This window comes from Centroberyx gerrardi, chromosome 17 (assembly GCF_048128805.1).
Source record: "Centroberyx gerrardi isolate f3 chromosome 17, fCenGer3.hap1.cur.20231027, whole genome shotgun sequence".
NCBI classification, from domain to species: Eukaryota; Metazoa; Chordata; class Actinopteri; order Beryciformes; family Berycidae; genus Centroberyx; species Centroberyx gerrardi.
The window spans coordinates 27453953-27471346 of NC_136013.1; positions in this window are offsets into that span (position 1 = coordinate 27453953).

Genomic DNA, 17394 nt, shown 5'->3' on the forward strand with positions numbered 1-17394 from the left:
GGGCTCAACATATTGGGGGGGAGGAGGCTGCGTGGTGGCGGCACGCATTGAACCAAACACCACCCTCTCTGTCTGGACCTAGTCCCGACCGGACGCTGCGGTCCCCCCCTGGGCACCTACGCCCCCTGGCCTGTTCGTTTGCTCCGAGGGCTGACGGAGCAGCGGGCTTGACTTTGGGCGCCCTTGGGGAGGCCTGTCCGGTGCCACCGGGCCCTGTCCGCCATTCGGAACCATAAAAACCTCAGCGCGGCATGAGTGCCTACCAACTTAATGTCGCTCTCGTCCGCGGCACCTCGTGTGTCCAGAGTCGCCGCCGCCAACCGCCGTACCCGATCCCCTCCACCGGCCCGCCTTCCAACACGGTGGCAGACACCGCCCAGCGAAAACCCCGGCCACGCGATGCGCGAAGCTCCACGGATGACGCACCCCAGCCCAACCGACCCAGCCCTTAGAGCCAGCAATCAGCAATCAGCAGCCGTGTAACATTAGCCTGTAGTCAGGTCAGCAAATCAGTAGTCATGTAACACTCAAATTTAGTCACCTCAGCCAATCAGAAGTCATGTAACACTCAAATGTAGTCAGCTCAGCCAATCAGAAATCATGTAACACTCAAATTCAGTCACCTCAGCCAATCAGAAGTCATGTAACACTCAAATGTAGTCAGCTCAGCCAATCAGAAGTCTTGTAACACTCAAATGTAGTCACACTAGCCTGTCATCAGCACAGCCAATCAGCGCCGTGTAACATTAGCCTGTAGTCAGGTCAGCAAATCAGCAGTCATGTAACACTCAAATTTAGTCACCTCAGCCAATCAGAAGTCATGTAACACTCAAATGTAGTCAGCTCAGCCAATCAGAAGTCATGTAACACTCAAATTTAGTCACCTCAGCCAATCAGAAGTCATGTAACACTCAAATGTAGTCAGCTCAGCCAATCAGAAGTCTTGTAACACTCAAATGTAGTCAGCTCAGCCAATCAGAAGTCATGTAACACCTGCCTGTAGTCAGCTCAGCCAATCAGCAGTCATGTAAAACTACACTGTAGTCAGCTCAGCCAATCAGAAGTCATGTCACACTCAAATGTATTCAGCTCAGCCAATCAGAAGTCATGTAACACTCAAATGTAGTCAGCTCAGCCAATCAGAAGTCATGTAACACCTGCCTGTAGTCAGCTCAGCCAATCAGCAGTCATGTAAAACTACACTGTAGTCAGCTCAGCCAATCAGCAGTCATGTAACACTAGCATGTAGTCAGCTCAGCCAATCAGAAGTCATGTAACACTAGACTGTAGTCAGCTTAGCCAATCAGCAGACATGGAACACTCAAATGAAGTGAACTCAGCCAATCAGAAGTCATGTAACACTAGCCTGTCATAAGCGCAGCCAATCAGCAGTAATGTAACACTCGCCTGTACTCAGTTCAGCCAATAATCAGCCATGTGACACCTATCTGTAGTCAGCTGATCCAATCAGCAGTCATGTAACACTCAAATGTAGTGAATTCAGCCAATCAGAAGTCATGTAACACTAGCCTGTAGTCAGCTCAGCCAATCAGCAGTCATGCAAAACTACACTGTAGTCAGCTCAGCCAATCAGCAGTCATGTAACACTCAAATGTTGTCATCTCAGCCAATCAGCAGTCATGTAACACTCAAATGTTGTCATCTCAGGCAATCAGAAGTCATGTAACACCTGCCTGTAGTCAGCTCAGCCAATCAGCAGTCATGTAACACTACACTGTAGTCAGCTCAGCCAATCAGCAGCCATGTAACACTCAAATGTAGTCAGCTCAGCCAATCAGAAATCATGTAACACTAGCTCGTAGTCAGCTCAGCCAATCAGCAGCCATGTAACACTAGACTGTAGTCAGTTCAGCCAATCAGCAGTCATCTAACACTAGACTGTAGTCAGGTCAGCCAATCAGAAGTCATGTAAAACCTGCCTGTAGTCAGTTCAGTCAATCAGCAGCCATGTAGCACCCAAATGTAGTCAACTCAGCCAATCAGCAGTCATGTAACACTAGCCTGTAGTCAGCTCAGCCAATCAGAAATCATGTAACACTAGCTTGTAGTCAGCTCAGCCAATCAGCAGCCATGTAGCACCCAAATGTAGTCAACTCAGCCAATCAGCAGTCATGTAACACTAGCCTGTAGTCAGCTCAGCCAATCAGCAGCCATGTAGCACCCAAATGTAGTCAACTCAGCCAATCAGCAGTCATGTAACACTAGCCTGTCATCAGCACAGCCAATCAGCGGTAATGTAACACTCGCCTGTCCTCAGCTCAGCCAATCAGAAGTCATATAACACTAGCCTGTAGTGAATTAAACCAATCAGCCACCATGTTACACTAGCCTGTAGTCAGCTCAGCCAATCATAAGTCATGTAACACTAGCCTGTAGTCAGCTCAGCCAATCAGCAGCCGTGCAACACTCGCCTGTAGTCAGCTCAGCCAATCAGCAGCTGTGTAACACTAGCCTGTAGTCAGCTCAGCCAATCAGCAGTCATGTAACACTAACCTGTAGTCAGGACAGCCAATCAGCAGCCATGTAACACTCAAATGTAGTCAACTCAGCCAATCAGAAATCATGTAACATTAGCCTGTAGTCAGCTCAGCCAGTCAGCAGCCGTGTAACACTAGACTGTAGTCAGCTCAGCCAATCAGTGGCCTTGTAACACTCAAATGTTATCAGCTCAGCCAATCATAAGTCATGTAAAACTACACTGTAGTCAGTTCAGCAAATCAGCAGCCATGTAACACTCAAATGCGCTGGTCGTTATTGCTGCAGGATTTCAACATTGAGATACATCACATTAAAGGAGTGGATAATATTATGGCTGATGCATTGTCTCGTGTGGGGTTTTAGAAAATCAAGCATTTCTTGGGGGAAGAAATGTTTGATCTTAGGTGGGGGGGTGTTATGACCCTGGGTCATAGTTTGTGTTTGGGTGTGTATTTGTGTTGTTTCTCCCTCCCTGCCTGAGGGTGGCGGTGTTCACCCCGTTTGTGTGTTCTCCAGTTTGTTGAGTTGCAGGTGGCGGCTGGTGATTGGACGGGAGACTGATGGCGCCTATTTTAAAAAGGGCGTCTGTCCGATGCCGGCTCACTCCTTCTCCTTCCTGGCTCCCAACCAGACCGTGCTGTGCTTTGCCACATGAATACTGTGTTGACCTAGTGGTGTAGATTGACTTTGTTATTAAGAATGTAAATAACTTCTGAGAGAGCAGTCCCGGTAGCCATAGGGGTGAGAAGCCTTTTTTCTTTGTTTTCTTGTCTCTTGTTTATGATAGGGAGGCAGGTAAGCTGATTGTACTTTTGTTTTTGTTTGCTTAAGTTAGGTAAGTTAGTTACTTTTTTTCATCATAGATCGTTTTGTTTGTTATTTTGGCTGTGCTCCCCCCGACGTTTTGCTACCTTATTGAAGAGTGATTAAATAAATCAATTTTATTTGGACTGCACCTGCTGTGGCACTGGTCATCTTTGGGAGTTGGGAAAGAGGGGAGTCACTTTTATGCTATGCTCGGTTTTCCCCTAGGCCGGGCGTAACAGAAGTCATTTAACAATAGCCTGTTTTCAGCTCAGCCAATCAGCAGCCATGTGACACCTGTCATGTAACACTAGACTGTGGTCAGCTTAGCCGATCAGCAGCCATGTAACACTGAAATGTAGTGAACTCAGCCAATCAGAAGTCATGTAACACTAGCCTGTAGTCAGCTCAGCCAATCAGAAGAAATGTAATGCTAGCCTGTAGTCAGCTCAACCAATCAGCAGCCATGTAACACTCAAATGTTGTCAGCTCAGCCAATCAGCAGTCATGTAACACTAGACTGTAGTCAGTTTAGCCAAACAGCGGCCATGTAACACTCAAATGTAGTCAGCTCAGCCAATCAGAAGTCATGAAACACCTGCCTGTAGTCAGCTCAGCCAATCAGAAGTCATGTAACACTATCCTCTAGTCAGGTCAGCCGATCAGCAGCGATGTAACAGTCAAATGTAGTCAGCTCAGCCAATCAGAAGTCATGTAACACCTGCCTGTAGTCAGCTCAGCCAATCAGCAGTAATGTAACACTAGACTGTAGTCAGCTCAGCCAATCAGCAGTCATGTAACACTACACTGTAGTCAGCTCAGCCAATCAGCAGCCATGTAACACTCAAATGTAGTCAGCTCAGCCAATCAGAAATCATGTAACACTAGCTCGTAGTCAGCTCAGCCAATCAGCAGCCATGTAACACTAGACTGTAGTCTGTTCAGCCAATCAGCAGTCATGTAACACTAGACTGTAGTCAGATCAGCCAATCAGCAGCCATGTAACAGTCAAATGTAGTCAGGTCAGCCAATCAGAAGTCATGTAAAACCTGCCTGTAGTCAGTTCAGTCAATCAGCAGCCATGTAGCACCCAAATGTAGTCAACTCAGCCAATCAGCAGTCATGTAACACTAGCCTGTAGTCAGCTCAGCCAATCAGAAATCATGTAACACTAGCTTGTAGTCAGCTCAGCCAATCAGCAGCCATGTAACACTAGACTGTAGTCAGTTCAGCCAATCAGCAGTCATGTAACTCTAGACTGTAGTCAGATCAGCCAATCAGCAGCCATGTAACACTCAAATGTAGTCAGCTCAGCCAGTCAGAAGTCATGTAACACCTGCCTGTAGTCAGCTCAGCCAATCAGAAGTCATGTAACACTATCCTCTAGTCAGGTCAGCCGATCAGCAGCGATGTAACAGTCAAATGTCGTCAGCTCAGCCAATCAGAAGTCATGTAACACCTATCTGTAGTCAGCTGATCCAATCAGCAGTCATGTAACACTAGACTGTGGTCAGCTTAGCCGATCAGCAGCCATGTAACACTGAAATGTAGTGAACTCAGCCAATCAGAAGTCATGTAACACTAGCCTGTAGTCAGCTCAGCCAATCAGAAGAAATGTAATGCTAGCCTGTAGTCAGCTCAACCAATCAGCAGCCATGTAACACTCAAATGTTGTCAGCTCAGCCAATCAGCAGTCATGTAACACTAGACTGTAGTCAGTTTAGCCAAACAGCGGCCATGTAACACTCAAATGTAGTCAGCTCAGCCAATCAGAAGTCATGTAACACCTGCCTGTAGTCAGCTCAGCCAATCAGAAGTCATGTAACACTATCCTCTAGTCAGGTCAGCCGATCAGCAGCGATGTAACAGTCAAATGTAGTCAGCTCAGCCAATCAGAAGTCATGTAACACCTGCCTGTAGTCAGCTCAGCCAATCAGCAGTAATGTAACACTAGACTGTAGTCAGCTCAGCCAATCAGCAGTCATGTAACACTACACTGTAGTCAGCTCAGCCAATCAGCAGCCATGTAACACTCAAATGTAGTCAGCTCAGCCAATCAGAAATCATGTAACACTAGCTCGTAGTCAGCTCAGCCAATCAGCAGCCATGTAACACTAGACTGTAGTCTGTTCAGCCAATCAGCAGTCATGTAACACTAGACTGTAGTCAGATCAGCCAATCAGCAGCCATGTAACAGTCAAATGTAGTCAGGTCAGCCAATCAGAAGTCATGTAAAACCTGCCTGTAGTCAGTTCAGTCAATCAGCAGCCATGTAGCACCCAAATGTAGTCAACTCAGCCAATCAGCAGTCATGTAACACTAGCCTGTAGTCAGCTCAGCCAATCAGAAATCATGTAACACTAGCTTGTAGTCAGCTCAGCCAATCAGCAGCCATGTAACACTAGACTGTAGTCAGTTCAGCCAATCAGCAGTCATGTAACTCTAGACTGTAGTCAGATCAGCCAATCAGCAGCCATGTAACACTCAAATGTAGTCAGCTCAGCCAGTCAGAAGTCATGTAACACCTGCCTGTAGTCAGCTCAGCCAATCAGAAGTCATGTAACACTATCCTCTAGTCAGGTCAGCCGATCAGCAGCGATGTAACAGTCAAATGTCGTCAGCTCAGCCAATCAGAAGTCATGTAACACCTGCCTGTAGTCAGCTCAGCCAATCAGCAGTAATGTAACACTAGACTGTAGTCAGCTCAGCCAATCAGCAGTCATGTAACACTACACTGTAGTCAGCTCAGCCAATCAGCAGCTATGTAACACTCAAATGTAGTCAGCTCAGCCAATCAGAAATCATGTAACACTAGCTCGTAGTCAGCTCAGCCAATCAGCAGCCATGTAACACTAGACTGTAGTCTGTTCAGCCAATCAGCAGTCATGTAACACTAGACTGTAGTCAGATCAGCCAATCAGCAGCCATGTAACAGTCAAATGTAGTCAGGTCAGCCAATCAGAAGTCATGTAAAACCTGCCTGTAGTCAGTTCAGTCAATCAGCAGCCATGTAGCACCCAAATGTAGTCAACTCAGCCAATCAGCAGTCATGTAACACTAGCCTGTAGTCAGCTCAGCCAATCAGAAATCATGTAACACTAGCTTGTAGTCAGCTCAGCCAATCAGCAGCCATGTAACACTAGACTGTAGTCAGTTCAGCCAATCAGCAGTCATGTAACTCTAGACTGTAGTCAGATCAGCCAATCAGCAGCCATGTAACACTCAAATGTAGTCAGCTCAGCCAGTCAGAAGTCATTTAACAATAGCCTGTTTTCAGCTCAGCCAATCAGCAGTCATGTAACACTAGACTGTAGTCAGTTTAGCCAAACAGCGGCCATGTAACACTCAAATGTAGTCAGCTCAGCCAATCAGAAGTCATGTAACACCTGCCTGTAGTCAGCTCAGCCAATCAGAAGTCATGTAACACTATCCTCTAGTCAGGTCAGCCGATCAGCAGCGATGTAACAGTCAAATGTAGTCAGCTCAGCCAATCAGAAGTCATGTAACACTTGCTTGTAGTCAGCTCAGCCAATCAGAAGTCATGTATCACTAGACTATAGTCAGCTCAGCCAATCAGCAGCCATGTAACACTCAAATGTAGTTAGCTCAGCCAATGAGAAGTCATGTAACACCTGCTTGTAGTCAGCTCAGCCAATCAGAAGTCATGTAACACTAGACTGTAGTCAGCTCTGCCAATAAGCAGCCATGTAACACTCAAATGTTGTCAGCTCAGCCAATGAGAAGTCATGTAACACCTGTCTATAGTCAGCTCAGCTAATCAGCAGTAATGTAACACTAGACTGTACTCAGCTTAGCCAATCAGCGGCCTTGTAACACTCAAATGTAGTCAGCTCAGCCAATCCGAAGTCATGTAACACTCAAATGTTGTCAGCTCAGCCAATGAGAAGTCATGTAACACCTGTCTATAGTCAGCTCAGCTAATCAGCAGTAATGTAACACTAGACTGTACTCAGCTTAGCCAATCAGCGGCCTTGTAACACTCAAATGTAGTCAGCTCAGCCAATCAGAAGTCATGTAACACTAACATGTAGTCAGCTCAGCCAATCAGCAGTCATGTAACACTAGCCTGTAGTCAGCTCAGCCAATCAGAAGTCATGTTACACTAGACTGTAGTCAGCTCAGCCAATCAGCAGCCATGTAACACTGAAATGTAGTCAGCTCAGCCAATCAGAAGTCATGTAACACCTGCTTGTAGTCAGCTCAGCCAATCAGAAGTCATGTAACACGCCCCTGTACTCAGCTCAGCCAATCAGCAGCCATGTAACACTAGCCTGTAGTCAACTAAGCCAATCAGCAGCCATGTAACACTCAAATGTAGTCAGCTCAGCCAATCAGCAGCCATGTAACACTCAAATGTAGTAAAAACACAGGAAACAGCGTTTCAGGCCGCCAGCAGCCTGTCTTTAGGCCTTTTGTGAGCAAGGAGCGGTTTCAACTCATTTCTGCCTCCCCAGACCCAGTAATATGTGACGGTGCCATTCTCACTGTTTCTCTGTCCAAATGACCTGAGAAGGGGTGAAACGGCTTTTCGGCAAGCTGTCAGCAGTTTCGTGCGTTTTGGCTTCTCCAGCACCTGCAAATGGTCTGAATACGCAGAAAACACTGTTTGTCCCTCCAAACAGCATGAAAACACAGAAAACACTGTTTCTCCTTCCAAACAGCCTGAAAACATAGGAAACAGCGTTTCAGCCCGCCAGCAGCCTGTCTTTAGGCCTTTTGTTAGCCAGAAGCGGTTTCAACTCATGTCTGCCTCCCCAGACCTGGTAATGTGTGATGGTGCTAGACATTACCACGCACTGTTTCTCAGTCCAAGTGACCTGAAAAGGCTGGAAACGGCTTTTCTGCAAGCTGTGAGCAGTTTAGCGCGTTTCGGCTTCTCCAGCACCAGTAATGTGTGACCTTTGTGACCTTTTCAGTGTCTCTCTGCCCAAATGAGCCGAAAATGCAGGAAACAGTGTTTCAGCCCTCCGGTACCCCGTCTTTAGGCCTTTTGTGAGCCAGGAGCGGTTTCAACTCATTTCTGCCTCCCCGGCACCAACCGTGTGTTATTATGCAATTTTCAGTGGTTCTCCCTCCAAACAGCCTGAAAACACAGAAAACAACGTTTCAGCCCGCCAGCAGCCTGTCTTTAGGCCCTTTGTGAGCCAGGAGCGGTTTCAACTCATTTCTGCCTCCCCAGACCCAGTAATGTGTGACGGTGCCATTCTCACTGTTTCTCAGTCCAAATGACCTGAAGAGGCTGGAAACAGCTTTTCGTCCAGCTGTAAGCAGTTTAGCGCGTTTCAGCTTCCCCAGCACCTCCAAACGCTCTGAAAACGAAGAAAACACTGTTTCTCCCTCCAAACTGCCTGAAAACGCAGGAAATAGCGTTTCAGCCCGCCAGCAGCCTGTCTTTAGGCCTTTTGTGAGACAGGAGCGGTTTCAACTCATTTCTGCCTCCCCAGACCCAGTAATGTGTGACGGTGCCATTCTCACTGTTTCTCAGTCCAAATGACCTGAAGAGGCTGGAAACAGCTTTTCGGCCAGCTGCAAGCAGTTTAGCGGGTTTCAGCTTCCCCAACACCTCCAAACGCTCTGAAAACGAAGAAAACACTGTTTCTCCCTCCAAACTGCCTGAAAACGCAGGAAACAGCGTTTCAGCCCGCCAGCAGCCTGTCTTTAGGCCTTTTGTAAGCCAGGAGCGGTTTCAACTCATTTCTGCCTCCACAGACCCGGTAATATGTGACGGTGCTACACATTACCACGCACTGTTTCTCAGTCCAAGTGACCTGAAAATGCTGGAAACGGCTTTTCTGCAAGCTGTGAGCAGTTTAGCGTGTTTCGGCTTCTCCAGCACCAGTAATGTGTGACCTTTGTGACCTTTTCAGTGTCTCTCGGTCAAAATGAACTGAAAATGCAGGAAACAGCGCTTTAGCCCTCTGGTACCCTGTCTTTAGGCCTTTTGTGAACCAGGAGCGGTTCCAACTCATTTCTGCCTCCCCGGCACCAACCGTGTGTTATTATGCAATTTTCAGTGTTTCTCCCTCCAAACGGCCTGAAAACACAGAAAACACTGTTTCTCCCTCCAAACAGCCTGAAAACACAGAAAACACTGTTTCTCTCTCCAAACAGCCTGAAAACGCAGAAAACACTGTTTCTCCCCCCAAATAGCCTGAAAACACAGGAAACAGCGTTTCAGCCCTCCGGCACCCTGTCTTTAGGCCTTTTGTGACCTGGGAGCGGTTTCAACTCATTTCTGCCTACCCGGCACTAAAAGTGTGTTATTATACAATTTTCAGTGTTTCTCCCTCCAAACAGCCTGAAAACGCAGAAAACACTGTTTCTCCCTCCAAACTGCCTGAAAACGCAGGAAACAGCATTTCAGCCCGCCAGCAGCCTGTCTTTAGGCCTTTTGTGAGACAGGAGCGGTTTCAACTCATTTCTGCCTCCCCAGACCCAGTAATGTGTGACGGTGCCATTCTCACTGTTTCTCAGTTCAAATGACCTGAAAAGGCTGGAAACGGCTTTTCGGCAAGCTGTAAGCAGTTTAGCGCAATTCAGCTTCCCCAGCACCTCCAAACGCTCTGAAAACGCAGAAAACACTGTTTCTCCCTCCAAACTGCCTGAAAACACAGAAAACACTGTTTATCCTTCCAAACAGCCTGAAAACATAGGAAACAGCGTTTCAGCCTGCCAGAAGCCTTTCTTTAGGCCTTTTGTTAGCCAGAAGCGGTTTCAACTCATGTCTGCCTCCCCAGACCTGGTAATGTGTGATGGTGCTAGACATTACCACGCACTGTTTCTCAGTCCAAGTGACCTGAAAAGGCTGGAAACGGCTTTTCTGCAAGCTGTGAGCAGTTTAGCGCGTTTCGGCTTCTCCAGCACCAGTAATGTGTGACCTTTGTGACCTTTTCAGTGTCTCTCTGCCCAAATGAGCCGAAAATGCAGGAAACAGTGTTTCATCCCTCCGGTACCCTGTCTTTAGGCCTTTTGTGAGCCAGGAGCGGTTTCAACTCATTTCTACCTCCCCGGCACCAACCGTGTGTTATTATGCAATTTTCAGTGGTTCTCCCTCCAAACAGCCTGAAAACACAGAAAACAACGTTTCAGCCCGCCAGCAGCCTGTCTTTAGGCCCTTTGTGAGCCAGGAGCGGTTTCAACTCATTTCTGCCTCCCCAGACCCAGTAATGTGTGACAGTGCCATTCTCACTGTTTCTCAGTCCAAATGACCTGAAGAGGCTGGAAACGGCTTTTCAGCAAGCTGTGAGCAGTTTAGCGCCTTCCGGCTTCTCCAGCACCAGTAATGTGTGACCTTTGTGACCTTTTCAGTGTCTCTCGGCCCAAATGAACCGAAAATGCAGGAAACAACGTTTCAGCCCGCCGGCACCCTGTCTTTAGGCCTTTTGTGAGCCAGGAGCGGTTTCACCTCATTTCTGCCTCCCCGGCACCAAAAGTGTGTTATTATACAATTTTCAGTGTTTCTCCCTCCAAACAGCCTGAGAACGCAGAAAACACTGTTTCTCCCTCCAAACCGCCTGAAAACGCAGAAAACACTTTTTCTCCCTCCAAACAGCCTGAAAATGCAGGAAACAGCGTTTCAGCCCGCCAGCAGCCTGTCTTTAGGCCTTTTGTAAGCCAGGAGCGGTTTCAACTCATTTCTGCCTCCACAGACCCAGTAATGTGTGACGGTGCCATTCTCACTGTGTCTCAGTCCAAATGGCGTGAAAAGGCTGGCAACAGCTTTTTGGCGCGCGGTAAGCAGTTTAGCGCCATTTCAGCTTCCCCAGCACCTCCAAACGCTCTGGAAAGGCAGAAAACACTGTTTCTCCCTCCAAATGGCCTGAAAAGGCTGGACACGGCTCTTCGGCGCGCGGTAAGCAGTTTAGTGCCGTTTAAGCTTCCCCAGCACCTCCAAACGGTCTGAAAACGCAGAAAAAACTGTTTCTCCCTCCATACAGACTGAAAACACAGAAAACAGTGTTTCTCTCTCCGAATGGCCTGAAATTGCAGAAAACAGCATTTCAGCCCGCCAGCAGCCTGTCTTTACGCCTTTTTTCAGCCAGGAGCGGTTTCATCTCATTTCTGCCTACCCAGACCCAGTAATGTGTGACGGTGCCATTCTCACTGCAAACAAAGCTGTTGGTGGTTTGGTTTCCCAACGAAGCAGCAAACGAAGCAGTTGGTGGTCTTGTTTCCCAACGAAGCAGCAAACGAAACAGTTGGTGGTTTGGTTTCCCAACGAAGCAGCAAAAGAAGCAGTTGGTGGTTTGGTTTCCCAACGAAGCAGCAAACGAAGCAGTTGGTGGTTTGGTTTCCCAACGAAGCAGCAAACGAAGCAGCAAACGAAGCAGCAAACGAAGCAGTTGGTCGTTTGGTTTCCCAACGAAGCAGCAAACGAAGCAGTTGGTCGTTTGGCTTCCCAACAAAGCAGAAAACTAAGCAGTTGGTGGTTTGGTTTACAAACGAAGCAGCAAACGAAGCAGCAAACGAAGCAGTTGGTGGTTTGGTTTCCCAACGAAGCAGCAAAAGAAGCAGTTGGTGGTTTGGTTTCCCAATGAAGCAGCAAACAAAGCAGTTGATCGTTTGGTTTCCCAACGAAGCAGCAAACGAAGCAGTTGGTGGTTTGGTTTCCCAACGAAGCAGCAAACAAAGCAGTTGGTCGTTTGGTTTCCCAACGAAGCAGCAAACGAAGCAGTTGGTGGTTTGGTTTCCCAACGAAGCAGCAAACGAAGCAGCAAACGAAGCAGTTGGTTGTTTGGTTTCCTAACGAAGCAGCAAACGAAGCAGTTGGTGTTTTGTTTTCCCAACGAAGCAGCAAACGAGGCAACAAACGAAGCAGTTGGTTTGGTGTCCCAACGAAGCAGTTGGTGGTTTGGCTTCCCAACGAAGCAGCAAACGAAGCAGTTGGTGGTTTCATTTTTGCTGGCGGGCATTTCAGCCCGCCAGCAGCCTGTCTTTACGCCTTTTTTCAGCCAGGAGCGGTTTTATCTCATTTCTGCCTACCCAGACCCAGTAATGTGTGACGATGCCATTCTCACTGCAAACAAAGCTGTTGGTGGTTTGGTTTCCCAACGAAGCAGCAAACGAAGCAGTTGGTGGTCTTGTTTCCCAACGAAGCAGCAAACGAAGCAGTTGGTGGTTTGGTTTCCCAACGAAGCAGCAAACGAAGCAGTTCGTGGTTTGGTTTCCCAACAAAGCAGCAAACTAAGCAGTTGGTGGTCTGGTTTCCCAACGAAGCAGCAAACAAAGCAGTTGATGGTTTGGTTTCGCAACGAAGTAGCAAAAGAAGCAGTTGGTGGTTTGGTTTCCCAACAAAGCAGCAAACGAAGCAACAAACAAAGTAGTTGGTGGTCTGGTTTCCCAACAAAGCAGCAAACGAAGCAGTTGGTGGTCTGGTTTCCCAACGAAGCAGCAAACGAAGCAGTTGGTGGTCTGGTTTCCCAACGAAGCAGCAAATGAAGCAGTTGGTGGTTTGGTTTCCAAACCCACCAAGGAGTTGGTGGTCTGGTTTCCCAACGAAGCGACAAACGAAGCAGTTGGCTGAGCTGACTACAGGCTAGTGTTACATGACTTCTGATTGGTTAGGCTGAGTACATTTGAGTGTTACATGGCTGCTGATTGGCTGAGCTGACTACAGTGTAGTTTTACATGACTGCTGATTGGCTGAACTGACTACAGGCTAGCATTACTTTTCTTCTGATTGGCTGAGCTGACTACAGTCTAGTGTTACATGGCTGCTGATTGGCTGAGCTGACTACAGTCTAGTGTTACATGATTGCTGATTGGCTGAACTGACTACAGGCAGGTGTTACATGACTTCTGATTTGCTGAGCTGACTACATTTGAGTGTTACATGGCTGCTGATTGGCTGAGCTGACTACAGTCTAGTGTTACATGATTGCTGATTGGCTGAGCTGACTACAGGCAGGTGTTACATGACTTCTGATTGGCTGAAATGACAACATTTGAGTGTTACATGGCTGCTGATTGGCTGAGCTGACTACAGGCAGGTGGTACATGACTTCTGATTGGATGAGATGACTGAATTTGAGTGTTACATGACTTCTGACTGGCTGAGCTGACTACAGTCTATTGTTACATGACTTCTGATTGGCTGAGATGACTACATTCGAGTGTTACATGACTGCTGATTGGCTGAGCTGACTACATTTGAGTGTTATATGACTTCTGATTGGATGAGCTGACTACAGTCTAGTGTTACATGACTTCTGATTGGCTGAGCTGACTACAGGCAGGTGTTACATGACTTTTTATTGGCTGAGCTGAGAACATTTGAGTGTTACATGACTTCTGATTGGCTAAGCTGACTACAAGCTACTGTTACAAGGCTGCTGATTGGTTGAACTCACTACAGGCTAGTTTTATATAATTTCTGATTGGCTGAGCAGGGGACAGGCGAGTGTTACATGACATCTGATTGGCTGAGCTGACTACAGGCAGGTGTTACAAGGCTGCTGATTGGCTAAGCTGACTACAGTCTAGTGTTACATGGCTGCTGATTGGCTGAGCTGACTACAGGCAGGTGTTACATGACTTCTGATTGGCTGAGCTGACTACATTTGAGTGTTACATGACTTCTGATTGGCTAAGCTCATTACAGGATACTGTTACATGGCTGCTGATTGGTTAAACTCACTACAGTCTAGTGTTACATGGCTGCTGATTGGCTAAGCTGACTACAGTCTAGTGTTACATGACTGCTGATTTGATGAGCTGACTACAGGCAGGTGTTACATGACTTCTGATTGGCTGAGATGACTAAATTTGAGTGTTACATGACTTCTGAATGGCTGAGATGACTACATTTGAGTGTTACATGACTTCTGATTGGCTGAGCTGACTACATGTGAGTGTTACATGACTTCTGATTGGCTGAGCTGATTACAGGATACTGTTACATGGCTGCTGATTGGTTTATCTCACTACAGTCTAGTGTTACATGGCTGCTGATTGGCTGGGCTGACTACAGTCTAGCGTTACATGACTGCTGATTGGATGAGCTTACTACAGACAGGTGTTACATAGCTGCTGATTGGCTGAGCTGACTACATGCTGGTGTTACATGACTTCTGATTGGATGAGCTGACTACAGGCAGGTGTTACATGACTTCTTATTGGCTGAGCTGACAATATTTGAGTGCTACATGGTTGCTGATTGGCTGAGCTGACTAAATTTGAGTGTTACATGTCTTCTGATTGAATGAGCTGACTACATTTGAGTTTTACATGGCTGCTGATTGACTGAGCTGACAACAGTCGTCCAATCAGATCCCTCCTTTCCAGTTGCTATGGTTCCAATCAGAGCTCTCCTTTCCTCTTGCTGTAGTCCAATCAGGTCTCTCCTTTCCTCCTGCTGTGGTCCAATCAGATCTATCCTTTCCTCTTGCTGTAGTCCAATCAGATCTCTCCTTTCCTCCTGCTGTGGTACAATCAAATTACTCCTTTCCTCTTGCTATGGTCCAATAAGATCCCTCCTTTTATGCCATGGTACAATCAAAGCTCTCCTTTCCTCTTGCTGTAGTCCAAACAGATCTCCCCTTTCCTCCTGCTGTAGTCCAATCAGATCTCTCCTTTCCTTCTGCTGTGGTCCAATCAGATCCCTCCTTTCCTCCTGGTGTGGTACAATCAGATCTCTCCTTTCCTCATGCTGTAGTCCAATCAGATCTGTCCTTTCTTCCTGCTTTGGTCCAATCAGATACCTCCTTTTATGCCATAGTCCAATCAGAGCTCTCCTTTCCTCTTGCTGTGGTCCAAACAGATCCCTCCTTTTATGCCATAGTCCAATCAGAGCTCTCCTTTCCTCTTGCTGTAGTCCAATCAGATCTCTCCTTTCCATTTGCTATGGTCCAATCAGAGCTCTCCTTTCCTCTTGCTGTAGTCCAATCAGATCTCTCCTTTCCATTTGCTATGGTCCAATCAGATCCCTCCTTTTATTCCATGGTCCAATCAGAGCTCTCTTTTCCTCTTGCTGTAGTCCAATCAGATCTCTCCTTTTCTCCTGCTTTGGTCCAATCAGATCCCTCCTTTCCATTTGCTATGGTCCAATCAGATCCCTCCTTTTATGCCATGGTCCAATCAGATCTCTCCTTTCCTCATGCTGTAGTACAATCAGATCTCTCCTTTCCTCCTGCTGTAGTCAGATCAGATCTCTTCTTTCCCCCTGCTGTGGTTAAATCAGATCCCTCCTTTCCTCCTGCTGTAGTCAAATCAGATCTCTTCTTTCCTTCTGCTGTGGTCCAATCAGATCCCTCCTTTTATGCCACGGTCCAATCAGAGCTCTCCTTTCATCTTGCTGTAGTCCAATCAGATCTATCCTTTCCTCCTGCTGTGGTCCAATCAGATCCCTCCTTTTATTCCATGGTCCAATCAGAGCTCTCTTTTCCTCTTGCTGTAGTCCAATCAGATCTCTCCTTTTCTCCTGCTGTGGTCCAATCAGATCCCTCCTTTCCATTTGCTATGGTCCAATCAGATCCCTCCTTTTATGCCATGGTCCAATCAGATCTCTCCTTTCCTCATGCTGTAGTACAATCAGATCTCTCCTTTCCTCCTGCTGTAGTCAAATCAGATCTCTTCTTTCCCCCTGCTGTGGTTAAATCAGATCCCTCCTTTCCTCCTGCTGTAGTCAAATCAGATCTCTTCTTTCCTCCTGCTGTGGTCCAATCAGATCCCTCCTTTTATGCCATGGTCCAATCAGAGCTCTCCTTTCCTCCTGCTGTGGTCCAATCAGATCCCTCCTTTTCTCCTGCTGTGGTACAATCAAACCTCTCCTTTCCTCCTGCTGTGGGCCAATCAGATCCCTCCTTTTATGCCATGGTCCAATCAGAGATCTCTTTTCCTCTTGCTTTAGTCCAATCAGATCTCTCCTTTCCTCCTGCTCTAGTCCAATCAGATCTCTCATTTCCTCCTGCTGTGGTCCAATCAGATCCCTCCTTTCCTCTTGCTATGGTCCAATCAGATCCCTCCTTTTATGCCATGGTCCAACCAGAGCTCTCCTTTCCTCTTGCTGTAGTCCAATCAGATCTCTCCTTTCCACCTGCTGTGGACCAATCAGAACCCTCCTTTCCTCCTGCTGTGGTCCAATTAGATCTCTCCTTTCCTCCTGCTGTAGTCCAATCAGATCTCTCGTCTCCTCCTGCTGTGGTCCAATCAGATCCCTCCTTTCCTCTTGCTATGGTCCAATCAGATCCCTCCTTTTATGCCATAGTCCAATCAGATCTCTCCTTTCCTCCTGCTGTGGTCCAATCAGATCCCTCCTTTCCTCTTGGTATGGTCCAATCAGATCCCTCCTTTTATGCCATGGTACAATCAAACCTCTCCTCCTGCTGTGGGCCAATCAGATCCCTCCTTTTATGCCATGGTCCAATCAGAGATCTCTTTTCCTCTTGCTTTAGTCCAATCAGATCTCTCCTTTCCTCCTGCTCTAGTCCAATCAGATCTCTCCTTTTATGCCATGGTCCAATCAGAGCTCTCCTTTCCTCTTGCTGTAGTCCAATCAGATCTCTCCTTTCCTCCTGCTGTGGTCCAATCAGATCCCTCCTTTTATGCCATGGTCCAATCAGAGATCTCTTTTCCTCTTGCTTTAGTCCAATCAGATCTCTCCTTTCCTCCTGCTTTGGTCCAATCATATCTCTCCTTTCCTCCTGCTGAAGTCCAATCAAATCTCTCCTTTCCTCTTGCTATGGTCCAATCAGATCCCTCCTTTTATGCCATTGTCCAATCAGAGCTCTACTTTCCTCTTGCTGTAGTCCAATCAGATTTCTCCTTTCCTCCTGCTGTAGTCCAATCAGATCTCTCCTTTCCTCCTGCGGTAGTCCAACCAGATCTCTACTTTCCTCCTGCTGTGGTCCAATCAGTTCCCTCCTTTCCATTTGCTATGGTCCAATCAGATCCCTGATCTTATGCCATGGTCCAATCAGATCTCTCCTTTCCTCATGCTGTAGTCCAATCAGATCTCTCCATCCCTCCTGCTGTTGACCAATCAGATCCCTCCTTTCCTCCTGCTGTGCTCCAATTAGATCTCTCCTTTCCTCCTGCTCTAGTACAATCAGATCTCTCCTTTCCGCCTGCTGT